This window comes from Nycticebus coucang, chromosome 8 (assembly GCF_027406575.1).
Source record: "Nycticebus coucang isolate mNycCou1 chromosome 8, mNycCou1.pri, whole genome shotgun sequence".
Taxonomy (NCBI): Eukaryota; Metazoa; Chordata; class Mammalia; order Primates; family Lorisidae; genus Nycticebus; species Nycticebus coucang.
Genome location: NC_069787.1, coordinates 46655985 through 46678519, shown reverse-complemented (window position 1 = coordinate 46678519; position 22535 = coordinate 46655985). Strand labels below are relative to the sequence as shown.

The following is a 22535-nucleotide window of genomic DNA, read 5'->3' as shown; positions in this document are numbered from 1 at the left end:
CCCCTGAGATTTTGTGCTTCATTTCCAGGCACCCTTGCAGACAGAAACTTCATAGGACTGAGGCCCAAGGTCACAACAGAAGGCTACTAGTAGAACTAAGTCTCAGAACTCAGGTCTCCCAGACCTAGCTCAGGAATCCTCCTTAGTACACTGTCCCAGAGAACTCCGAATGGGACCAGCTGCATGAGAGACAAGGCAGCCCAGAAAGGGCAAGGATCTACCACCAGGAGACTGGGGCAGTCAAGGCCTGTCCTGGTCCTTCACACTAGCTTCCTGGGAAATAAGCCTCCTGGAGTCCTCAGTGGAGAAGCCATGGCCACATTTCTACCAAGGGACATGGGCAGAATCAGGAAATCAGAAGATGTGGGGGCAAGGGTGGGTTGGGAGGGGACAATTGGGTAGGTTGGGCCCTTAGGTCATCTGGACGACTCTCACCTGCTGCCTGAGCTCACTCCTGGCTTCTCCACACAGCCAGTTCCATACCTTGTATATCTCCCAAGAGAAGAAAGCACCACAGGCCAAGCATGGTGGCTCACACCTGTATTCCTAGAACATTAGGAAGCCCAGCTAGGTGCACTGCTTCAGCTCAGAAGTTTAAGACCAGCCTGAGCAACAGCAAGACACCCATCTCTACTAAAAAAAAAAAAAAAATGAAAAACAGGCATTGGGGCAGCCACCTATAGTTCCAGCTATTCAGGAGGCTGAGGCAAGAGGACTGCTTAAGCCTAAGAGTTTGAGGTTGCTGTGAGCTATGATGTGGCCAGAGAACTCTACCCAGGGTTACAGAGTGAAACAATGTCTCAAAATTTAATAAAAGAACAAAGCACCACTGCCTGGCCACTTCTACTCATGCTGGTAGTATCTGCTATGATTGGTTGGGTGGGTTGAAGGCTTCTATACTGTGGTACCTGCACAGTGAGAGGGCAACCGGGAAGAGGAGTAGCACAGAAGGGGCACAATTACTTTATTTCCAGGGTATCATTTTGGTTTTTAGAAATATGCTTTTTTAACACATAAGCATAAGTAAAAAATTAAAAACATGTATATAGATAACAAAATTAGTACTAGCCATGTATAATACGCATCCTTATTTTTTCCTCAAAAATGTGGGCCCAAAAGTGTGCATTATACACAGCAAAATATGGTCGGTTCTCAGACTGCCCCAATTTACTACACAAGGCAGCTTTCAAACTACAATAAAGAAGAAACTCAAACATAGCTCAGGGTCTCAGCAAATTGAGTACAAACAGAATGAAGTCAGGAAGGCAAAGACAGCCAAAATTTGTAGGACAAAATAATAGAGGAAGGAGAAAGAAAGAATTCCACAGATCTTCAGAAGGCTTCTCTCTGTTTGAGTATTTATCAATCCATGCCTGAGAGAAAAGTACTCCAGGCAAGGGAAAAAGCTATTTAGCAAGTAGTACGCTGCACAATTCCTACAGGTTACAAAAGGTTGGAAATAGTTGTGTTCCCATCAGTCACAGTGAAAAGACTTTTTTTTTTTTTTGACACAAAGTCTATGTCACCCTTGGTAGAGTGCTGTGGCATCACAGCTCACAGCAACCTCAAACTCTTGGGCTTAAGCGATTCTCTTTCCTCAGACTCCCAAGTAGCCCAAAAATACAGGTGCCTGCCACAAAGACAGGCTATTTTTTGTTGCAGTTGTCATTGTTGTTTAGCTGGCCTGGGCCAGGTTCGAACCCACCACCCTCAGTATATAGGGCTAGCACTGTAACCACTGTGCAACAGGTGCCAAGCCATTAAAAGACTTTTTAACTGTCAGTTCATTAACTGGATCACAAGAAGCTTCAAGGCTTAACATGGGATTACATTTCAACCTAGACTAGAAGAAAAGCTGCCCTAGAGCTACCTTGACAAAAGCTTAAAACTAAGCTTCAAAAACAACAAACGCTTCACAAGTAACTTAACCGCATACAAGAAAAAGCCCACCATTCTTTAAAGGAATACAACACAAATCCAACAATCACCAAGATAAAATTCGTAAGATCCAGCATCCAAGCAAAAATAATCAAGCATGCAAAGACATAAAAACATAATCCAAAAGCAAGAGAAAGAATTGATGGCTTCAGTAATGGTATTAGAGAATTCAGGACAGCTATTCTAAATATTTAAAAGAATACTCAAGAATACATAATGGAAAGAAAATGAAGATTTAAAAAACAAAATGTAAGGGTGGTGCCTGTGGCTCAAGGAGTAGGGCACCGGCCTCATATACCAGAAGTGGCAGGTTCAAACCTGACCCCAGCCAAAAACTGCAAAAAAAAAAAAGTAACTTCTATATGCGAATAATACAGTATCTGAAATGAAACACATAACTGGAAAGGATTAACATCAGATTAAACAGTGTAGGAAAAATTATCAGAAAACCTGAAACCACTGAAATTATTCAAAATGAAGCTGAATTATTTGCTTACCATAGCCTAAGATCCTTTAGTTGAAATACTCAGCTTTATAAATGAATATTATAGCATTTTCCAAATACTGCCTAATCAATATTATGTCCATCATACTGTATCATTAGCAATTTTCACCAGTGAAATAAGACATTTTTTTAAATGAAAAAGAAAAATGACTGTGGGCTTTAATACAGTCGATAGACATCTTCCATAATAAGCATCATGATTTCTAAGAATTAATTACCTTTGCTTTACTTCAATATGAAAATTATGCTCTAAAACATGTGCCCTGATGATAGAATTAGATTAACCTTCAGAATTTCTCACAGAAACACAAATAATAAGTCTTAAACATATGATAATTTTCTTTAAGCATTTTCCTCTCTGACAAATACTAATGGGATATTTGTATTTTAGAGAAGTTATTTTTCAGAACTACTTTTAAAATGGCTCAGTGAGTAGGGCGCCGGCCCCATATGCCGAGGGTGGCGGGTTCAAACATCAGCCCCGGCCAAACTGCAACCAAAAAAAAATAGCCGGGCGTTGTGGTGGGCGCCTGTAGTCCCAGCTACTTGGGAGGCTGAGGCAAGAGAGTCGCTTAAGCCCAGGAGTTGGAGGTTGCTGTGAGCCATGTGACGCCACGGCGCTCTACCCGAGGGCGGTACAGTGAGACTCTGTCTCTACAAAAAAAAATATATATATATTTAAATTCTTTAATTAAAACTAACATTGCACTTTGTTGAGCCCAGTACTTTTTGTCGTCTTCAGTTATGAAAGCTTGGAAAGGGATAGCTTGTCTAGGAAACAATACAAAGTATAATAAAATTTGATAATTACATATATCTATGATTCTTAAGCAAAGTAGAAAGCATTTGAATATACATTAAATTATTATTAATACCATTTTGTATACCTAAAATATTTCATGATGAAATCCACGTAACAGTGGAGATGATGCCACAAAATAAGCTCTCATAAACTGCTGCTAGCTACCTATTATATGGGTTCTATACGTTCATTTAAAATTCCAAACTTGGACTCAAGATTTTTGACATTCACCACTGCAATATCTCTAATAGTAAAAATTAGATACTATAAATACTAAAATAATGAGTGATATAATTTGAGTAATAAAAATATAATACCAAAATAATGAGTAATATAATTTAATAAATTATGTTGAATTTAAAAGGAGAATATTATTCAGGTATTAAAAAAGAAAACTTTCCAAGCAGGGGAAAAATAAGAAAATGCTATTGATACAGTAACACAATACAAAGATAGAATCCAATGTTTATAAAACAAAAACAAATCTCTTATTTGCACGGGAAAAATAGTGGGAAAAAATAGTATAAAAGTTTTTTTTTTCGCTTTTTAAAATTTCAGATTAAATTGAGGGTACAAACAATTAGGGTACAAAGTTTGCATCTGTAGGCATTTGTAGGGTCCCTGTTACATAGTTGGTTGTATCCCGAACCCAGGAGGCATGCAATATACCCTCACACTGTGCACACCAATCCCCCCTACCTCTTCCCTTCTTCCTCCTCCCCCATTCTCCCTCCCCCCAACTTGAATTGAGTTTTTCTCATGTGGGCGTGTATTAGATTATCTATTGACTTCATATTACTGTTGAATACACTGGATGCTTGCTCTTCCATTCTTGTGATGCTTTACTAAGAAGAACATATTTCAACTCCATCCAGGTTAAAACAAAAGATGGAAAGTCTCCATCTGTTTTATGGTTGAATAGTATTCTGTGGTATACATATACCATAGTTTATAAATTTATTCATAGGTTGATGGGCACTTAGGTTCTTTCCATATCTTGGCAATAGTAAACTGATCTGTGATAAATGATTTGGTACAAATGTCCTTATGATAAAAAGATTTTTTTTACTTCTGGATAGATACACCTAGTAATGGCATTGTGGGAGCAAATGGAAGGTCTATTTTGAGTTCTTTGTGGTTCTCCATAATTCTTTCCAAAGAGGGTGTGTTAGTTTACAGTCTCACCAATAGTCTAAAAGTATGCCACCCTCTCCACATCCAAACCAGCATCTGTAGCTTTGGGACTTTGTGACGTGGGCTATTCTCACTGGGATTAGGGGATATCTCACAATGGATTATTATTACTATTATTATTTAAGACCTTTATTAACAGGTGCTTGCAGTTTATTAACTTTTTTGAAAAAATTAAAGTTGTAAACTTGTATTACAAATTAAAAATTAAGTTCTTAAAAATTACAACTTGACCAGATACAAAACAATTTAAAATCTTTGAAGGCATACTGAGAAAAAACAGGCTTTAAAAAAAAAAAATGTTTGTGATTACCAAAAAAGATGTCTTTAGGTAAAAATAAAAAAATACCCATGCTGGGTGGCTCCTGTGGCTCAGTGAGTTGGGCGCCGGCCCCATATACCAAGAGTGACGGGTTCAAACCCAGCCCTGGCTGAACTGCAACCCAAAAATAGCCGGGCGTTGTGGCGGGTGCCTGTAGTCCCAGCTGCTCAGGAGGCTGAGGCAGGAGAATCGCAGAAGCCGAAGAGCTGGAGGTTGCTGTGAATCCTGTGACGTCACGGCACTCTACCGAGGGCGGTAAAGTGAGACTCTGTCTCTACAAAAAAAAAAAAAAAAATACCCATGCTGCATAGATAATGCAGATAGTTCTAGTCATCTGGTCAATGGGCATAAAGCAAGCACTTAAAGTCTTCACCTCCAATCTTTTGTTTATTTCTTATTCATTTCATATTTCATATTTGTTTCTTCTTGTTGGATGACTAAACCGGATGATGGCAGAGATGGTAAGCCGGCATTTACTAAGCCCCACCATGCTCAGCCTCCAAAGCAGATGAATTCTCAGCTGGTGGACTGGCTGCCTTTGTGTCTTTGCCATCTTGTGGTTTAGAGTTTTCTGGGCATCTGCATGGGTAATTGAAGTTGCAACGGTAGCCGGTACCGTTGAGGTGGCTGCTAACCTTGGGTCTCATCTCCATGATTCTATTCATCCTCTTCATTGCCGTCCTCTCTGGGCTGTCTTTGGCCAGGAGAACCCCTGCGGAATTGTGGTCTACAATCCCGATACATATTCTGTCTTGCTGGTCTACCTTATTCTCCTACACCCTGGTTCCATCAGCACCCTCCATTACTTCTCCCTGCACAGGAGGGTTGGAATACTGTGGTCGCTGCCCATAGGTTTCCGGATGTAATAAGGCAGGAACCTTCACCTGTGGTAGGGCCGGCGTTGTTGGGCCTGGCCTTCAGGAGCACTTTCCAATTCCTTGTTCTTTTTCTGCTCTCACTATTCTGGTAATTCTGCTGGTAATTGCGTGGAGGACCCCTGCAACATGGATGGCACCTATAATGGTTATAGTCTGCTGTGTATTTACTTCCTTAAACTGGAATTCCACCAGGGTCTGTAACATTTGCTGCCTCTGCACCCTTTTCTCCTTTAACAACATTCAACTCCACAGTCTCTCCAGCTCCAACACTGCGAAGGTACTTCCTGTGGTTATTCTTCTTTAAGGCAGTCCGTTGTACAAATACATCTTCCTTGGTGTCATTCCTGTTGATGAAACCATATCCGTTTCTTACATTGAACCATTTTACTAGTCCCAAAATCTTCCTTGTGATGACCTTCTTGTCCCTGCAGGCAGATGCTGCCAATAAGAGGCCACCTGGGCCACAGCTCCCTGTACTGCTGCCTGGCTTGGCAATGCTGAGGGCAGGAGTAGCAGGGAGCTGCTGGGTCTCCGCCTCGCTGCTCATGGTTGCAGTGATGATGATGGGGCCCCAAAGTGGCAGCTATTTCTCCTCCCAACAGGTGATGGTAACTAGGCCAGTGGCAGGGGTGAGGCAGCTTGGGGCATTTTTTCATGTTTGTTGGCCATTTGTCTTCCTCAGAGAAGTTTCTGTTCATGTCTTTTGCCCAGTGATAGATGAGGTTGTTTGCTCTTTTCTGTTGAGTAATTTGAGTTCTCTGTAGATACTAGTTATCAATCCTTTGTAACATGCATATATCCTTTCCCATTCTAAAGGTTGTCTATTTGCTTTAATTACTGCATCCCCTTAGCTATGCAGAAGCTTTTCAGCTTAATTAAGTCCCATTTGTTTATTTTTCTTGTTCCAATTGCCAATGAAGTCTTCATAAAATCTTTCCCTAGGCTGACATCATCAAGAGTTTTTTCTATGCTTTCTTCTAGTATTTTAATAAACCCTTTGAAAATAAAAGCAATGTTTATTTGTAGCCAGTTTCTAGCACAAGTGTGAACAAGTACCAGAAGTTAGTTGACTTTTGATTTCCTTTTGATTTACTCATGTTTGCGGCATACTATTTACTGCAATAAAATGTCTTTAGAAAATTAAAAACTACATACTTCATTTTGAAATATAAATAGTAAATGTATTCAAAATTTTTACAAGAAGACAAGTTTAAGCAGAAAATTCCATTTCTGGAAATCCCAAGGAATTCTTCATTTTCCAACAGAATTACTGGTTTACTTTAAGAATCCCCAACAAAGGAACATTTCACTAATTCTATTTACACTTCAAAAGCATATAAATTTAATGCCAAAGCTTTTGCAAAATTCTAAGATTTAAGTAGAGGATATGAAAAAATATACTGTAGGTTAGTTTTAATACCAGATTTGTTTTTATCAGAATTCACTCAGACCTACAATCTTTTGAAAAATTAAGTGAAAAATTATAGATAGACTTGAAGTTTTTGCCTATTACTCCTGCTGTTTTAATGATTAACTTGCAACAGCAATGATGTTAGTAGGAATTCTGCTGAAATGGATGCGTGAACCCTAATGCAGCTAATCCATAATGTCAATGGCAATTGTATCTATTTCATAGTAATAAAACCACACTTCTCTCACAATACAACTCACAATTCTATAAACCAATTGCTCCATCACGCCTGTCCACATGTGCAAGGGGAAGAATAACTCATTTTATCTTTTCATAACATTTTTCCCCATGTTAACAGTCACTCTTGAAAAGTATGACTTTCAAATCACTATTTTGAAATCACTATTAACATAAATATTGCATTTTAAAATAAAACTACTTCCATATTTTAATTATTAAAAAATGTTTAAAATTTGTTGAAAAGATATTATAAAAATGTGGTATATATGTTAAAATAAATATTAATGTTTATATAATCTAAAAGTTCTAAAATAGCAAGATACATTTATCGTTATCAAATAATAAGGTTCAATGATGATTCCAAGAAGTCCTTTTATTGGGGAAATTAACAATATACTTTAAAGATATTTCATAATCTCTTTTCCAAAATTAGTTAGGAGTAATATCTACAGAAACTTAATTTAGCTTAAAGTGCAAGATGAGCATCTGAGATAATTTGTTGCTTTGCTCATGTGCTATCATAAATCATATTGTATCAGGACCTCAATGTAAAACTTCAAAAAGTCGGGCAGCGCCTGTGGCTCAGTGAGTAGGGCGCCGGCCCCATATGCCAAGGGTGGCGGGTTCAAACCCAGCCCCGGCCAAACTGCAACAACAAAAAAAAATAGCCGGGCGTTGTGGCGGGCGCCTGTAGTCCCAGATGCTCGGGAGGCTGAGGCAAGAGAATCACGTAAGCCCAAGAGTTAGAGGTTTCTGTGAGCCGTGTGACGCCACGGCACTCTACCCAAGGGCGGTACAGTGAAACTCTCTCTCTATAAAAAAAAAAAAAAAACTTCAAAAAGTCGACTATTTTCCATTTCAACCAGAAGTTACTTTACACTTGACTGGTTCTTAAGCAAAATTAGATACTAGCTTTCACACGTTAGGTACATTTCTTATCTGGTAAATATAACTATATCTGAATATTAAAGGAAAATATAAATAATATTATCTTTGCTATGCAAATTAGAAATGCCTTTGGGATAGGAAAAGGCCTCCAGGTATTTTCAAATAAGTGGACGAAGAAGTGTATTTCACGTGTAGTATATTTCCAACTACTTTAAATACTACTGATCTCAGCATTGTTTGTAATAATTATATCTAGTTCATTTTCCTTTGAAAACTTTCTTTTTGATGATAAAATAAAATTTAACCAAAAGCATTGAAAGGAATAGGTACAATGCTATTGAATGGCCAAAGATTGTTAGTTTCTCATGTGAACATTTTAAAGTTATCATAATTGTATTTTTTTAATGTTTGTGAATATACTGAAATATTTATATGCCTTCTTTGTATTTTTTTGAAAAAATAACCATCTGTTCAAAGTAATTTTTAATGTTACAGGATAGTTTTCTAAAGTCTATATATAGTAAAACACTACCATCCTACTCAATAAATCTTGGTAGTCATCATTTCTTCTGGGTTTAGATTCTCCTTAATAACCTTATAAAATGATAAATTTATTAAAAGAATAAAGATCATTCTGTGATACCTCTAGGTGACAGAGTAGACATGTTTCATTCATGAGTACAATATGGTCTACATTCATATAGGATTTTTAAACTTACACTTTACTAAGTATAAACTTTTTATCTTCCCCCACAAAAGAATAACAAGTAAATGATAATATCTGATGACAAAACTTAAAGGTCCATACTTAACCACCAGAATCATTAGTAAATATAGACTTTGGAATACTAATGTCTACATACAGACACAGATAAGATACTTTGAACAAAAAGATCCTTTAGGAACTAATGACCTACGTTACTTGGCTTCCGAGTTAACCACTTCAATTTTATTGATGCTATAACCTATCCCATCTGGCCCTCTCTCATTCTCCCATTATAATTCACATTATTAATTATGTCTAAATGGATAAAACCCCTGGGAAGATATGTAAAACAAGTTTTCTCTCCTGAGCAAAATCCTAGCAATGAGCTATTTGGATGGTTGCTTCAATTTAGGACTCAACATAGTAGTGAAGAAACAGTAAAGACTGCTCCAGCAAAGAAGGAAAAGCACAGGGCTGGTTATTTGCTGCCTTCTTTGAAAGATACAATCTTCATCTATAAAACTTTTTAAACCCTACTCTGAATACTGAGTTCCAACAATGTCAAATTACCCACTTCTATTAACTTACCAAATACAATGGCAAAATATAAGTTTTTAAAAACATGGTCATCTTCCATTCCCAGGAAAATGGATTAGAAATATTCAAAGCACAACTAAAAACCCTTGATATTACATAAAAAAACAAACATAAAAAACACAAAGGTGAAGGGGGAAAAGAATAGACTAGCTAGGAATCTTGGGACCTTGTTGCTACACAGCAATGAATCTCCCTGAATTCTCTTTTGCCTCATTGTGTATCAGATATGGAATAAGAAAAGCTCACAACTTAGAAACATCGATAATACACAAAGGAAAGTACTCCAACAATAGTCTGCTCTTTCCAGCCAAAGGAACAGGAAAGGAGTAGTCTAGTAATACAAAAAACTTACAGGCATTAACCACTCTACTTTAGCCAAACATGGCAGGGGGAAATAAAGGTGGCCTTATCACCAACCACACCAGCAAAGGCTAGGTGAAGTTCCTAGACTTCAGTCTCTGCAAGGATGTAAAGAGGTCCCAAATCTCCCCAAACATTGCAGGCTAGTTTCAGAAAAGGACAAGTAGGGAGTCAGGGCTTTCACACTCACTAGGCTGTAGTGAGGCTACCCCCTTTCCTGGCTCCTGTTCTCTATTGGAACAGTGTCAAAGGAGGCCAGTGGAGAGTCATAATTCTGACCACTTCCCAACAGTGACTAGGCTCCCTATCCCCACGGTGTTAGTGAAAGCCACGAGGACAGCAAGCAGTAAAAAGGCACTCTTATTCCTCCCAGCCAGGGTGGTTATCAGTGAAGGCCTAAATACAGATCGGGAACATTCACACCTATATAGAGAGGGATAAGGAGCCCTTCTACATTCCTTAGGTATCACCAGAGACCAAGAGGGGAAATTAAATTTCTCTCCTGGCAATACAGAGAAAGGGCCACCTATTCTCCTAATAGAGTGGTATCACAGAAAGCTAGCTAAAATAGAAGGTTTAAATAAGATATAGAGTTCACAATATAATACCACAAACATCCAGAGTCAATACAAAAATTACTCATCATACCAAGAACCAGGAATATCTCAAACTGAATTTAGGTGGGTTTTTTGGCTTTCTGTTTTGTTTTTTCCTAGAGAATGGGCCTTGCTGTTGCCCAGGGTCGGAGTGCAGTGGTGCGCTTATAGCTTACTGCAATCTCTAATACCTGAGCTGAAGCAATTCTCCCACCTCAGCCCCCTAAGTAGCTGGGACTACGGGCATGCACCACTACTCTCTGTTGGTTTTTTATTTTGTATAGACAGAGATCTCCCTATGTTACCCAGGCTGGCCTAGAATTCCTGGCCTCAAGCATTCCTCCTGCCCCAGCCTCCCCAAGTGCTAGGATTATAGGAATGAGCCAGGGTAGCTGGACTCAAACTGAATTTTTAAAAAACTAACAGATGCCAACACCAAGATGACAGAGATTAGAATTTTATGACAATTTAAAGCAGTCATCACAAAAAGGTTTCTGTGAGCATTTATGAAGACACAAGAAACAAATATTAAGCCTCCACAAAGAAACAGAAAGTTGAAGCAAAAGGATAGATGATATAAAGAAAAAAACAAATGCAAATGTTATAACTGAAAAGTATAAAGCCCAAATTAAATTGATGGTTACGTTCAACGACAAGAGAAAGGAGAGAAAAGAACCAGAGAAAGAAAACAGAGAATAACAGAATTTATCCAATCTGAAGCACAGAGAAAACAGACTTAAACTAAATGAATGGCACCTGTCAAAGACCTACTATTTATTTCACTTTAGTCCAAGTAGAAGAAGACAAAGAAGAAGGTAATTAAATCTACAAAGAAACAATGGCTCACAAGTTTTCAGATTTGGCAAAAGATGGAATCACAGATTCAAGAAACTGAGCAAAACCCTATCATGATAAATTCAAAGATGCCCACCCCAAGACACATTATAGTAAAACTTCTAAAATCTAAAGACCAAGGAAAAATCTTAAAAGCAGCAACAGAAATATCACATTGCCTATAAGGGAACAATGATTAAAATGACAACAGATATCCCACAATAAAACTAGATGGAAGGGGTACAACATTTTTCAAATATTGAAAGAATAATAAACCCAAGAATTCTATATCCAGTGAATATTATCTTTCAGGAATAAATGAAAAATCAAGACATTCAAAAAGAAAGGAAAACTAAAAGAATTTCTTGTCAGGATACCAACCATAAAAGAATAGCTGAAGTAATTTTTCTAAAAAAAAAAAAAAAAAAGAAATGATAAAAGTGGGAATGTTAGAATATTAATAAGAAAAAAAAAACAGCAAAAATCTAAATACAACAGACTTTCCTTGTCTTCTTCAATTTTCTAAATTAAGTATGATAGTTGAAGCAAAAAGTATAATAATATCTTATGTGGTTCTAAATGTATATAGAAAAATGTTCGTGGTAATTATAAATGGGGGGAGGTAAAGGGAAATAGAGAGTAAGGTTTCTACATGTCACTTAAAGTAGTAAAACATAGACACTAAGTTATGTACATAAAATGTATGACTTAGAGCAACCACTAAAAGAATTATCAAAAATATTCCATCAAAATACTTATAGATAGGCTGGCCATGGTGGCTCACACCTATAATCCTAGCACTTTGGGACACTCAGGTGGGTAGACTGCTTAAGCTCAGGAGTTCAAGACCAGCCTGAGCAAGAGCAAGTCCCTGTCTCTACCAAAAATAGAAAATCTATCTGGGCATAATGGTGCACAGATTTGGTAAAAGATGGGACGCAAAAACCAAATGCAAATGTTATAACTGAAAAGTATAAAGCCCAAAATAAATTGAGACCTGTAGTTCTAGCTATTCCAGAGGCTGAGGCAGAGAATCTGTTGAGCCCAAGAGTTTAAGGTTGCTGTGAGTTATGATGACACCACAGCACTCTACCTAGGATGAAAAAGTGACATTGTTTCAAAAAAAAAATTAAAAAAAATACTACAGTTAGGTATGCTTTCATTGTGCCTAACAAGCACAATTTAAGAATATATGGAACACCTCCAGTGGAGGAGCACAACTACAACTTGGACTTTACCTTACAAATGGAAACAATGCAACCTAATCATCTGTACCATCTTTACCTGAAATTTTCAAAAATACATAAAAGATACATAAAAATTGAATTCTAAAAGATGTTTAAATAGCCAATGAGGCAGAGTAAACAAAGACAGCAAACAGAAAAGCAAAAGCAAAATGGCTCACTTAAGAACTAACATATCAATAATTACACTGAATGTAAATAACCTAATAATACAAATTAAAAGAGATCAATGGCATAGATCTAAAAATATGCTGCAACTATATGATATCTAAGGGGAATTTATTTCAAATCTGACAATATGATAAACTGAAAGTAAAAGAAAGGAAAAAGATGGATCGAGAAATCTTTCTTCAAAACAAAAGTAGTAGTGATGTTAACACTGGATAAAGTGCTTTAAAGAAAATTAGCAGAGACAGTACATTATACAGTGGTGAGATGATCAATTTACCAATAAGACTTAATGATAATAAGTGTGTATGGGACAAACTTTAAAGTTGCAAAACATATACAAAAAAAAATTGATAAATGCCAGGAACAGTGTGTCACACCTATAATCTTAGCACTCTAGGAGGCCAAGGCTAGAGGATTGCTAAGCTGAGGTGTTGAGATCAGGTTGAGCAAGAAGAGACCCCACCTCTACTAAAAATAGAAACAGAAAAATTAGCCAGGTACACTGGTGCACCTACAGTCCCAACTACTTGAGAGGCTGGGGCAGAAAGAATGCTTAAGCTGAGGAATTTGAGCTTATAGTGAGCTACAATGACAATGATGCCACTGTACCTCCACCCAGAGTGATAGGGCAAGACTCTTGACTCTTGTCTCAAAAGAAAAAAAAAAAAAAAACTGAAAAATGACTGAAAACAGAAATAGATAGAACACTTACACTTGGAAATTTTAAAACCTCTTTCTCAATAAACTTGCAGAACTAGACAGTAAATCATCAAAATTATACAAGAGCTCAACAATAAAATCTTCCTCCAGAATCTAATCAACCTTTATAGAACATTCCACCAAACAGCAAAATAAAATACATATATATTCTTTTGAAATGCCCACAAATTTATACAAAGATAAACCATTATCTTGGACCATAAAACAAACCTTGACAAACTGAAAAAGAAATTAAATCACTCCACAGGCACGAGAACTTAAAGAGCAAGAGGAAGTAAAAGGAAAATTAGGGCAAGGAAACAGATAAAAGAAATCACTCATGAGGAAGAATCAGCAGAAAACTCCAGGCAACATGAAGAACCAGTCCAGAACAACCCCGCCAAGGGACCATGAGGTAGCTACTGCAGATGATTCCACCTATAAAGAAATGTTAGGAATGACAGAAAGGGAATTTAGAATACACATGTTGAAAACAATGAAAGAAATGATGAAAACAATGAAGGAAACTTCTAATAAAGTAGAAGACAAAGTTCTTAAGATAACTCAGATAGTAAAAGAGGCAGAAAAGAAGAGAGAGAAAGCAGAACATTCACTGTCAGAATTATGGGACTTTATGAAGCGTTCCAACATATGAGTTATAGGAATCCCAGAAGGAGAAGAAGAATGCCCCCAGAGGAATGGAAGCCATGCTAGAGAATATTATAAAAGAAAATTTCCCAAATATCACCAAAGATTCTGACACACTGCTTTCTGACACACTGCTTTCAGAGGGATATCGGACCCCAGGTCACCTCAACTCTAACCGAGCTTCTCCAAGACACATTGTGATGAACCTGTCCAAAGTCAAGACAAAAGAAAAGATTCTGCAAGCTACCAGGAGTAAGCGCCAGTTGACCTACAGGGGCAAATCCATCAGAGTGACTGCAGATTTCTCTAATGAAACTTTCCAAGCAAGAAGACAATGGTCATCTACCTTTAATCTACTTAAACAGAACAATTTTCAGCCCAGAATTCTGTACCCTGCTAAGCTAAGCTTCAAAATTGATGGAGAAATCAAATCGTTTACGGATATACAAACATTGAGGAAATTTGCCACAACAAGACCAGCTCTACAGGAAATACTTCAACCTGTTCTGCACACTGACCACAATGGATCAGCAGCAAAGTAAGAATTCAGAAATTAAAGGACAGAACCTAACCTCCACACTGATGCAAGAGATAAAACTAAGCAATGGACTCTCACCAAATAAGACGAATAGAATACTACCACACTTATCAATTATCTCAATAAATGTTAATGGCTTGAATTCCCCACTGAAGAGACATAGATTGGTTGACTGGATTAAAAAACACAAGCCATCCATTTGCTGTCTGCAAGAAACACACCTGGCTTCAAAAGACAAATTAAAGCTCCGAGTCAAGGGTTGGAAGACAATTTTTCAGGCAAATGGAATTGAGAAGAAAAGGAGTTACAATCTCATTTTCAGATACATGTGGATTTAAAGCAACTAAAGTCAAAAAAGACAAAGATGGTCACTTTATATTGGTCAAGGGAAAAATACAACAAGAAGACGTTTCAATTCTACATATTTATGCACCCAATTTAAATGCTCCAAGATTCTTGAAACAGACCTTACTCAGTCTGAGCAATATGATATCTGATAATACCATCATAACAGGGGACTTTAACACTCCTCTTACAGAGCTGGACAGATCCTCTAAACAGAAATTAAACAAAGATATAAGAGATTTAAATGAGACCCTAGAACAACTATGCTTGATAGACGCATATAGAACACTCCACCCCAAAGACAAAGAATATACATTCTTCTCATCACCCCATGGAACATTCTCCCAAATTGATCATATCCTGGGACACAAAACAAATATCAACAGAATCAAAAGAATTGAAATTTTACCTTGTATCTTCTCAGACCATAAGGAACTAAAGGTGGAACTCAACTCTAACAAAAACGTTCTACCCCACACAAAGGCATGGAAATTAAACAATCTTCTGTTGAATAACAGATGGGTGGAGGAAGAAATAAAACAGGAAATCATTAACTTCCTTGAGCATAACAACAATGAAGACACAAGCTACCAAAACCTGTGGGATACTGCAAAAGCAGTTTTGAGAGGAAAATTCATCGCTTTAGATGCCTACTTTCGAAAAACAGAAAGAGAGCACATCAACAATCTCACAAGAGATCTTACGGAATTGGAAAAAGAAGAACAATCTAAGCCTAAACTCAGTAGAAGAAAAGAAATATCCAAAATCAAATCAGAGATCAATGAAATTGAAAACAAAAGAATCATTCAGAAAATTAATGAAACACGGAGTTGGTTTTTTGAAAAAATTAATAAAATAGATAAACCATTGGCCAGACTAAGGAGGAATAGAAAAGTAAAATCTCTAGTAACCTCAATCAGAAATGATAAAGGGGAAATAACAACTGATCCCACAGAGATACAAGAGATCATCTCTGAATACTACCAGAAACTCTATGCCCAGAAATTTGACAATGTGAAGGAAATGGATCAATATTTGGAATCACACCCTCTCCCTAGACTCAGCCAGGAAGAAATAGAGCTCCTGAACAGACCAATTTCAAGCACTGAGATCAAAGAAACAATAAAAAATCTTCCAACCAAAAAACGCCTTGGTCCAGATGGCTTCACACCAGAATTCTATCAAACCTTCAAGGAAGAGCTTATTCCTGTACTGCAGAAATGATTCCCAAAAATTGAGGAAGAAGGAATCTTCCCCAACACATTCTATGAAGCAAACATCACCTTGATACCAAAAACCAGGAAAAGACAAAAAGGAGAATTTCAGACCAATCTCACTCATGAATATAGATGCAAAAATTCTCAACAAAATCCTAGCGTATAGATTACAGCTTATCATCAAAAAAGTCATTCATCATGATCAAGTAGGCTTCATCCCAGGGATGCAAGGCTGGTTTAACATACACAAGTCCATAAACGTTATCCATAATATTAACAGAGGCAAAAATAAAGATCACATGATCCTCTCAATAGATGCAGAAAAAGCATTTGATAAAATCCAGCATCCTTTTCTAATTAGAACACTGAAGAAAAATAAATAGCAGAGGATATTAACAAATGGAAGAACATACCACGCTCATGGACGGGAAGAATCAACATTGTTAAAAAGTCTATACTTCCCAAAGCAATCTACCTATTCAATGCCATTCCTATCAAAATACCAACATCGTACTTTCAAGATTTGGAAAAAATGATTCTGCGTTTTGTATGGAACCAGAAAAAAACCCGTATAGCTAAGGCAGTTCTTAGTAATAAAAATAAAGCTGGGAGCATCAACATACCAGATTTTAGTCTGTACTACAAAGCCATAGTGCTCAAGACAGCATGGTACTGGCACAAAAACAGAGACATAGACACTTGGAATCGAATTGAAAACCAAGAAATGAAACTAACATCTTACAACCACCTAATCTTCGATAAACCAAACAAGAACATACCCTTGGGGGAAAGACTCCCTATTCAATAAATGGTGTTGGGAGAACTGGATGTCTACATGTAAAAGACTATAACTGGACCCACACCTTTCCCGACTCACAAAAATTGATTCAAGATGGATAAAGGACTTAAATTTAAGGCATGAAACAATAAAAACTCTCAAAGAAAGCATAGGAAAAACACTGGAAGATATTGGCCTGGGGAAAGACTTCATGAAGAAGACTGCCATGGCAATTGCAACAACAACAAAAATAAACAAATGGGACTTCATTAAACTGAAAAGCTTCTGTACAGCTAAGGACACAATAACCAAAGCAAAGAGACAACCTACACAATGGGAAAGGATATTTGCATATTTTCAATCAGACAAAAGCTTGATAACTAGGATCTATAGAGAACTCAAATTAATCCACATGAAAAAAGCCAACAATCCCATATATCAATGGGCAAGAGACATGAATAGAACTTTCTCTAAAGATGACAGACGAATGGCTAACAAACACATGAAAAAATGTTTATCATCTCTATATATTAGAGAAATGCAAATCAAAACAACCCTGAGATATCATCTAACCCCAGTGAGAATCGCCCACATCACAAAATCTCAAAACTGCAGATGCTGGCATGGATGTGGAGAGAAGGGAACACTTTTACACTGCTGGTGGGACTGCAAACTAGTACAACCTTTCTGGAAGGAAGTATGGAGAAACCTCAAAGCACTCAAGCTAGACCTCCCATTTGATCCTGCAATCCCATTACTGGGCATCTACCCAGAAGGAAAGAAATCCTTTTATCATAAGGACACTTGTACTAGACTGTTTATTGCAGCTCAATTTATAATCACCAAAATGTGGAAACAGCCTAAATGCCCACCAACCCAGGAATGGATTAACAAGCTGTGGTATATGTATACCATGGAATACTATTCAGCCATTAAGAAAAATGGAGACTTTACATCCTTTGTATTAACCTGGATGGAAGTGGAAGACATTATTCTTAGTAAAGCATCACAAGAATGGAGAAGCATGAATCCTATGTACTCAATTTTGATATGAGGACAATTAATGACAATTAAGGTTATGGCGGGGGGGAAGCAGAAAGAGGGACGGAGGGAGGTGGGTGGGGCCTTGGTGTGTGTCACAGTTTATGGGGGCAAGACATGATTGCAAGAGGGACTTTACCTAACAATTGCAATCAGTGTAACCTGGCTTATTGTACCCTCAATGAATCCCCAACAATAAAAAATAAATACATACATAAATAAATAAATTAATTAATTAAATCACAGAGTACATTCTCTGATCATATGTAGTCAAACTAAAACTTAATATGAGAAAGACAACAAAAAAATCTCCAAATACTTGAAAATTCAATAACACACTTTTATGTTATTCTCAATCAGACAGAAAATCTCAGAGGAAATTAAAAAACACACAGAACTGAATAAAAATTAAAATAAAATATATCAAAATATGGGGGATGAAGTTAAAGCAGATGACAGGGAAACTTATACAACTGTGTACATTACAAAAGAGGGGCAAATGTAAAAATCAATAATCTATACTTCTACCTCAAGAAATTAAAAAAAAACCTAGAGATAAAAAAATGAAGAACAGAAATCAATGAAGAAACAGAAAAACAGAGAAAATCAAACAAATAACAAACTTTTCACCAACTCAACACACTTAGAAAACTTCTAGCCGAGACTGTCAAAGCGTAAAAAGAGAGAAGACAACAACTTGCCAATATCAAGAATGAAAACAGACTAGCACTGAAAACATGGGAACTATAATAAGGGAAAAGTGTAAACAACTCTACACACATAAATTTGACAACTTCAAACAAAATGACCAATTCCTCACAATGAAAAAACCAGCACACTCCCAATAAAATAGATAATCAGATATTCCTACAACTAATCAGAAATGAAACAGATAATCAGATAGTCCTATAACGATTAAAGAACTGAAGTGGTGGCTTGGCGCCTGTACCTCAAAGCGGCTAAAGCACCAGCCACATACACCACAGCTGGCGAGTCTGAATCTGGCCCAGGCCTGCCAAACAACAATGACAACTACAAGCAAAAAAATACCTGGGTGTTGTGGCAGGCACCTGTAGTCCCAGCTACTTGGGAGGCTGAGGCAAGAGAATCACTTAAGCCCAGGAGTTGGAGGTTGCTGTGAGCTGTGATGCCATCACACTCTATCCAGGGTGACAGCTTACGGCTCTGTCTCAAAAAAAAAAAAAAAAAAAAGAACTGATGTGGTAATTTGAAACACACAGACACCCCAGAAAACCTGCAAACTGAAATAATTTCACTGGAAAATTCTACCAAATTGTTTACAGAAGAATAATAACAACTTTACACAATTTGTTCCAGAAAATAGAAGAGAAAGAAGCACTTTTCAATTCATCTTATGAAGCTATATTTATCTAAATATGAAAAACAGACAATACAATTAAAAAACCCAAAATATTAATAAAAAATCCTTAATAAAATATAAGAAAATAGCATTTAGCAATATATAATGAATTGTACAGAACTTGTATGCTGAAAAGTACAAAATCAAAGATTGAATGGAGAAACAAATCGTATCCCTGGACTAGGAAGAATCTTCATAGTAAATAAATCTACTCTGCCCAAATCGACATCCAGATTCAACACAAATTTTATCAAAATCTGAGTAAGATTTTTTAAAAGTAAGAGATAAAATTCTTCTAAACTTCAAATGGAAAAGCATAAAATTAAAATAGCCACACTATTGAAAAGGAAGAGAAAGTTAAGAGAAATCACTCTACCCCATTTCAATATGCGTTATATAGCTACAGTAATCCTGGTGGTGTGCTTCTGACAAAAGGATAGGCACATAAATCAACAAATGGAACAAAACAGATAATCAAGAAATATATCCATGGGATGGCGCCTGTAGCTCAAAGGAGTAGGGCGCCAGCCCCATATGCCAGAAGTGGCAGGTTCAAACCCAGCCCTGGCCAAAAACTGCAAAAAAAAAAAAAGAAGAAGAAGAAGAAGAAGAAGAAGAAATACATCCATGCAAATGCAAATATTCCCAAGTAATTTTAGACAAAAATGCAAAATATTTCAAGGGATGAGAACAGCATTTTTTTATTTTGTTTTGTTTGTTGTTTTAAGAGATGGGATGTTGCTCTGCAGTCTAGGCTGGAGTGCAGTAGCATCTTCATAGCTCACTGCAGCCTCAAACTCCTGGGCTGAAGCAACCCTCTTGCCTCAGCCTCCCAAAGTGCTAGGATTACAAGCATGGGAACCCATGTCTGACTAAGAACAGCATTTTTAAAAATCTGTTCTAGAACAATTAGATATCCACAGGAAAACAATAATAATAATAACCCTGAGCTCCTTACATCTCTTCTTACACAAAAATTAATTAAAAATAAATCATGCAGCCAGGCACAGAGGCTCAGACCTATTAATATCCAGACTTTGGGAGATCAAGGTGGGAGGATCACTTGAGGCCAGGAGCTCAAGACCAGCATGGGTAACATAGCCAGGTCTCATCTCTACAAAAGATAAAAAAAAACAAATGAGGGCGGCGCCTGTGGCTCAGTGAGTAGGGCGCCGGCCCCATATGCCGAGGGTGGCGGGTTCGGACCCAGCCCCGGCCAAACGGCAACAAAAAAATAGCCGGGCGTTGTGGCGGGCGCCTGTAGTCCCGGCTGCTCGGGAGGCTGAGGCAAGAGAATCGCGTAAGCCCAAGAGGTTGCTGTGAGCCGTGTGACGCCATGGCACTCTACCCAAGGGCGGTACAGTGAGACTCTGTCTCTACAAAAAAAAAAAAAAAAATGAAAACAGGCAGGCATGGAGGCACATTCCTATAATCCTAGCTACTGAAGAGGATAAGGCAAGAGAAATTACTTGAGCCCAGGAGTTGGAGGCTACAGTGAGCTGTGACTATACCACCGCACTCCAACCTGGACAACAGAACAAGATCCTATCTCAAATTTTTAAAAAGGACCATGGACGTTAAGTATAGAACATGAATCAATAAAACTTTTATTTAAAAAAAATAAGAGAAGGTGGTGCCTGTGGCTCAGTGAGTAGGGCGCCGGCCCCATATGCCGAGGGTGGCGGGTTTGGACCCAGCCCCGGCCAAACTGCAACAGAAAAATAGCTGGGCGTTGTGGCGCGCGCCTGTAGTCCCAGCTGCTCGGGAGGCTGAGACAAGAGAATCATGTAAGCCCAAGAGTTAGAGGCCGCTGTGAGCCGTGTGATGCCACTGCACTCTACCCGAGGGCGGTACAGTGAGACTCCCTCTGTACAAAAAAAAAAAAAAAAAAGAGAAAATCTTAAGGATCTAGGGCAAGGAAAAACCTTAAAATTGGTCCTCATCCAACTTTTACATTTTGCTCTACCAAAGACCCAGTTTAAAAGATGAAATATAAGCTATAGAGAAAATACATGCAAGCCACATAATTCAGAAGACGAGTAGCCAGAATACAAAAAGAACTTTCAAAATTCAACAATAATTTTGTAAAATACAGACAGGAAATAGGCGAAAGACAAGAACAGACATTTCATCAAAGAACAGATGGCAAATGAGCACAAGAAAAGATGCTGAAGATCATTAGCCATGAGGGAAATGTAAATTAAAACTACAATGACTGTAGTTGCAGCTACTCAGGAGGCTGATTGAGTTTGAGGCCATTCCAGCCAACATAGCCAGACCCTGTGATCTCTATAAAAGAAAAGAAAAAAAAATTAGCAGGTTGTCATGGTTCATCCCTGTATTCCCAGCTACCAAGAAACTAAGGTTGGGAGATGGCTTGAGGCTAGGAGTTTGGAGCAGCCTGGGATATATTTATCAACCCAAGAATGAATGAATGAATTAATGCATGCATGCTACAATGAAGTATAACTACACAAAAAGAATGGCTAAAAGAAAACATAATGACAACACCAAATGCTGGTGCATATATAGATAAACTGGATCCCTCATATATTGCTGGGGAGAATGTAAAATGGTAAAGACACTCTGAAAAATAGTTTGGTAATTTCTTTATAAACAAAAAATAGAACTAGCATATGAGCCAGCAATTAACACTCCTAACCATATATCCCAGATAAATGAAAACTTTTCTTCACACCAAAAAAATGTGAGCACAAATGTTCATAGCAGCTAATTCATAGGAGCCAAAAATTGGAAACTGTGGTACATCCATACCATGAGACAGTCTTAAGCAATAAAATAAATAGTTATAGATGAAAAAAAAAAACAGGAAGGATATCCAAAGAATTATACTGAATGGAATGTCTACTACACCCAAAAGTTACATATTGTCTGATTCCAATTTGGAAATGACAAAATTATAAAAATGGAGAACAAATTAGTTAACTGCCAGGAGTTCCAGGCAAGGTGGGATTTGCTGGGTACGGGCAGAGAAGTGAGTGGGGCTATAAAAGGGATTTCTGCGGTGAGGGAATCGTTCTGCATCTACTGTACCAGTGTCAGTATCCTGGCTTCACACTGCACTATATAGTTTTGTAAGATGTTACCACTGCGTAGAAATGACTAAAGGGGCTAAAAGGCATACCAAATCTCTCTGGATTATTTCTTACAACTGCATGTGAATCTACAATTATCTGAAAATGAA

At 37.5% G+C, this 22535-nt stretch overlaps 1 pseudogene; it reads right to left on the bottom strand.

Annotated features, from left to right (window-relative positions):
- Positions 1–5234: 5234 nt before the first annotated feature.
- LOC128591322 (Y-box-binding protein 1-like) lies at positions 5235–6183 on the bottom strand (annotated as a pseudogene).
- Between the last annotated feature and the right edge of the window lie 16352 nt (positions 6184–22535).